Genomic DNA, 5,578 nt, shown 5'->3' with positions numbered 1-5,578 from the left:
AAACCAATGGTCCACATCGTGTTTTTAGGCCTCAAATATGCTAAAACTGGCCTGGAATGTTAAAAATTAAATACTTTTTTTTTTTTGGGCCACCCTAATGATATACTTGTTTTCAATAAGATCTGGTATGCACACATTTCAAATTAAACGACATAAAATTTCTGGAAACTCATATTTTAATTTCACAACGATTCGCCCAACATGTCGATCTTAAAAGTGATAAGCAAGTTTATTTTACTTTAGTCAAATAAAAATAAATGAATATCGATATCTTGGATAAATCGATTAAGTCTATTGCGTCCATGGCGACTACGATTGCCTCCTCCAGAGCGGCCACGATTTCCAGAGCTTCGACTTCGAGTACCGGGAACGTCACCATGCTGGTCGATCACGTGGTGCTGCATGGTATGATAGTAGCCATTTAGTTAAAAAAATGAGTCCACCTTACTGCACTTTGGACATAAGATATTGCATAAATGATGGTAAATACGTGATTTAGACTCTATTTAGAATAACTACCTGGGCGAATGTAACGTTGTTTTCAATTTTTTACATATTTTGGTCTACCCAAAAATTAACATTTTTGGTTTTTATCAAGATTTTCATTGTTCGAGGTAGGTGTACCCTTTTTAGTGAATACATAGATTTTTCTATTAGAATGTGTTTTTTGGGTTCTTTTTACAAGATTTTAGCATAAAAATAAGCAATACTGAATCTATAGTGGTAGATAGTGGTCACACAAAAATCCAAAAAAATTCAAAATTTTCCAATTGTCGAATAGCCATCGATACAATGTTATGACTGGATTCATGCATTTAAAATGCTTAAATAGTGTCCATTAGACACCAGCTAACTAATATAGAGTGAACTAAAGTGATATCTCAAAAAAATTGTATAAATTAAACCCTCCGATCTGCTCCGATCGGTAGATAATGGTTAAAAATCTATGAAATGTAAAAAAAATAGTTCGGTCAACTTAATTTGAATTGATCAAAAGATACTGAATTACACCCCTAACATGCATATTACGTCCCCGACTATCGATTTAGAGTAATAGACCTCCATGATTTTTCATTGGCAGTGAGTATTGCTATCAAAAGGTTCATCAAAATCGAAGTTTTTGTGAAATTTCGGAAAACGGACCCGGAAGATCATGGTCAAAAAATATCATTGGTGCTTAAAATCGTTGTGGTGGGTAAGTAACATCCATGAACTACTGATTAAGCCGATGAATTTTGCAGTCGTCATTTTACAAATGTTCTTAAATTTGAAAACAAAAAAGGAATCAAATGCAAAATGACGACGGCAAAATTCATCTCGAAAACCATGGTTATAATGAGAACAACTGAATACACTGTGTGAATACAACAAAATTCAAAATTCGTCAGCACAAAGAACAACTATTTCATTTTCATATGAATGTTTATATGTGTTTATATTTGTGAGAAAAAAAACCCACTAAGAATAATTTTGATTCGATTTGATATGTCTCACAACTGTCATCATCACACTGTCGCCACTGATCCATACCGATCACAAATGCTTGTTTTTGAAATTGATTCGTTGAGAATGTCTTGATGGAAAAAAATGTATGCGTTTCATTTCCTTATACAATAAAAAATACCATGTAAACTATATACCTATAAGTCACTTATACTTGAGTGTCAGTTACTTTTTTGTAAACATACGGAGAAAAGAGAATGAACGTCAGTGCTGCCAACACTGCTATTGAGCGCAAATGTCGATGTCAAACAATAATAACATAGCAAGGCGTAATGAGTTCGAAAAAACATAAATTTATTCAAATTGTTTTAAATTTGTATTGCGCAACACAACAGCGCTATTCACTTGAAGTTTGTAATACGGCCAGCAAAAACGGTAAATTTGCTATTATTATCCCAAATATAGTACATGAATGGATGATCCGCACGAAACTCGAACCATTCGGGTCCTTCTGCTCCTCCGCCTTTCACTTCTGAAATGAATAATATAAACCAACGGAGATAATTTCAAAAATAACAGAAATTGAATAAATTAAAATTGAAAGAAATTACTAGTTGCGGCAGCTGCTTCTGTTCCTTCCTCGGAAATTCTAATTCTAATGTGATTTGTGAATCACATCGGTCACACTAATTGATTCGTCTGTCCTAAGAAGACCACTTAAGTCCGCATCATCGCCGAACATTTCAATAATTCCCAACTAAAAATTTAGAAAAAAATATTCTCAAATGGTAATTATGAAATTTAACAAAGACATACATTCTTTAGAATATCATTCAAATTGATTTCAAATTCGGCTTTAAATGTTGGTATTCAGATTTCACCTTCTTCATCATGAAATTTCATGGATTGTAAATCGTAATTGGCCATTTTGCTCTCTAATGCAGGCAAACCGGTGCGACTATTGGGTAAGACAATTATCATCGAAAAGTGAGATTTGGCATATTTCATCTGAATTGCTTTGGCGTCCAAATCCGATAGAACGGCACAATGAATTTCATCACTCATGTGCATAAAATTGGCTTGAAATTTTTTCGTCTCGCTTACGTTGAAGTTTCCTTTACGAGTATTTCCATTCCAGAGTTACTTTTCCCACCTTCCCATGAAGTAAATGGCATTCACCAAAACAAAACGAGTCTTTGAAGGAAGTGAACCACGTTGGAGTAGGTGTTTAATTTTTCCATTTGTCTTTTTGGAAACGAAATTATTGATAATTTGAACGGTATTTTTATTCGCAAAATTCACCGTTTGAACGCCGGATTTGAAATTTTGAACGGCTTTGTTTTTAAATGCATTATTTAATGCATAACCTCTTTGCACATAGATTTGATTGGCAACTGAAAATGATGAAATACCCGCACTGCTTCTAAGTGCTTTATAATGTTCCAAGTATTGATTTGCAATCGTTTCCTTTTCATCACTCAAACTCATGCTACTTTTAATTTCATCAAAAGTTGTTCCTTCGGATGCTTGGGATAAAAGCGTCAACGCGGCTGAGATTGAGAACGGCGAAATTATGATATTCTTATTTTCTGCTGAATTTGCACATTGCTACAATTGAGAAATATATATCATTCATTTGGTAAAATTGCTAATAATTTAATTCAAAATCACCTGATACAAATTCGACGAAAATTGCGACATTTCACGGGAAAATTCGGTTGGTTCGGCATTTTCGCGGGCCAACTTAGTTGATCGGGAGTTTGAATTTACCCCGGAGGAAAAAATGGCAAATGTGACCACGAAGAAATAAACTGAAAATGTAATTAACAAACGAGGCACTAAAAGAGAAAAGAAGCGATAAGATTACTGCCTAAAATGATAAAAAAAATAAAATTCACGTATAGTTGGCGCTACATTCTATCTAATAAGCGTATACTTTCCACTTAGTCCGTTGCAACGGAAAACAAGTTTGCATAGAATACAGCGCCAACTATATGTGAATTTTATTTTTTATCGATTTAGGCAATAAATCTATGGTTTTCTTATGGCTTCTTTATCAATATCGATCACTATTAATTGAATCGTTGCGGCGAAAGAGTAGCTCTTATTTTTCTCCAAATAATACTGCAACATAAGGTTTTTTATGAATAGTTTATTTGTTGTATTACAACAAATAAACCGTGTGAAAAAAACTTCATGTTGCAGTATTATTTGGAGAAAAATAAGAGCTACTCTTTCGCCGCAACGATTCAATTGTGAGTATCAAGAAATGTGAATAGTGGAATACAAACTTTTTATATAAGCTCAACTTCCAATGAATTGATAATGAATGAGATATTTTTCAGAGTTTCTTCGTCTTTTATAGGAAGGCTCTTGAGATGATCACAAAAGATTTTTTTCGTTTACATTATTCAGTGCCCAAACATCCTACTACATCATTTTCTTATTTGATTATCAGTTACTACGTATGTAAGATTGGCATCAAACGAGTTTCGTTTATTTATTCAGTTTTGTATTATTTGCAAATGTTTAAAGAAAATACACATTTTATTCACTTCTACATATTTCAGAGAAACACTTCGAGATATATCATTAAGTTAAAAGAATATATTCGTGTATGAAAAATAAACAATGAAATCGACTTTTTTGGCGCAAATAAATCTGCTTATTAAACAACAACTTATTATTTTGATCATAGAACTGTTTAATAATCTGTTTTTATTATAGAGCATTCAATTGTTAATTAATAATTAGAATGAATTGAGATAAAAACTCGTCTTCCATTTTGAGTAAATAAAAGTTGAACATGAACAACTTCATAAAAAACTTATTCAAATTTAATTCATTTAATCCTCATAAACCATCATTTATTTTTCTTAGGAATGGGAGAAAGCATCCCAACTTCAAGTAACCTATGGTCTATGGCGATTTAAAATACCATTAACGTAATATTTTCAAAATTTGTGGCACTACAGTCGTCTATAAAAATGTTGAAAATAGATTAAAACCTTTTTTGAAATAGTTGAAACCATATGTTGGATATGTCACTTCATTAAATAGGAAAAATGTCATAAATTGCATTCCTTTCAGTAGATTAGAATGTCAATCATACTAGATCTTATTGCAAATATATACTCATACTTGATATACTCATACTTGAACGTAATAAAATGTCCGGAATCTCATGAAGATATTTTCAGTGTAAAACTCTTTTGTTAATTATTTCATTGCTTTTGATGTATTATTATGAGTTGAAGATGAATTGTTTTCCAAATGTTGTAAAAAAAACATCAGAGAAAGACCCATCATCGAAGTGAACAATATGCACATTTGAAATGTAAAGACGAAGAGTACAAGGAAAAAAAAAACAACAACAGATAAATGGGCTTAAACCACAAGGTAGCATTATGGCTCCAGAATGTCGGTTTTTTACTGCTTACTTCACAGATAATTCACATTTTACTCAAACCGAACTGTCCGGAACTCAAACATGTGTGATAGCAAACTTAATTTTTATTGAAATAAAGTTTTTTTTGAAAGCGGTTGCCTGAAACACATACCATCAAAATTATCTATTAATTTTTCTAAAAAGAACCGAAGGTATTGCCAACATTTCCCACATTCCACTTGATTCGTTTTGTTTCCTTTTCTTTCTCTCTCTCTATCTGTCTCTGAAAATCATGATTTTTTGTACTACATAAACTTTATGCTATGGCTTGAAATTTGTATGGTACTCCAGGTATTTGTACACGATAGCACACACTCTCGTATATGTTCAGTCATGAGAAAGGAAGACACATCTATTTACACATGTTATTTTCAATATACTAGAGTTATTCAACCCTACGGCGGCAGTCGCCGTTGCCATTTTTTTGTTGCTGATTTTCGCTGGGCATCGCAAATGCAGCATAAATAACAACAACAACAACAACAAAAATAACGCTTAACTTTTTGAAGCGTGTTCTATTCACAATTCAAGATTGATGTGCATGTTCATGTTAACGGAATAGATTCCATCAACAAATGTTCACGTCAAATTCATGCATGTCAGGGGATTTTTTATATTCTATCGACGCGAGACATTACGTTGAAATGGGTTTTCGCAGTAGGCAGCAAGAATAGGGTATACCGACTA

The 5,578-nt window shown here is 32.7% G+C and overlaps 1 pseudogene; it reads right to left on the bottom strand.

Moving 5' to 3' along the window:
- Nucleotides 1-1,773: 1,773 nt before the first annotated feature.
- On the bottom strand, nucleotides 1,774-3,763 carry LOC116338253 (annotated as a pseudogene).
- Nucleotides 3,764-5,578: the final 1,815 nt, after the last annotated feature.

Source organism: Contarinia nasturtii, unplaced genomic scaffold (assembly GCF_009176525.2).
Source record: "Contarinia nasturtii isolate CC-2019 unplaced genomic scaffold, AAFC_CNas_1.1 Cnas_scaffold_350, whole genome shotgun sequence".
Lineage (NCBI taxonomy): Eukaryota > Metazoa > Arthropoda > Insecta > Diptera > Cecidomyiidae > Contarinia > Contarinia nasturtii.
The sequence above is the reverse complement of the archived record's forward strand: the minus strand, read 5'-3'. Positions and strand labels throughout refer to the sequence as shown.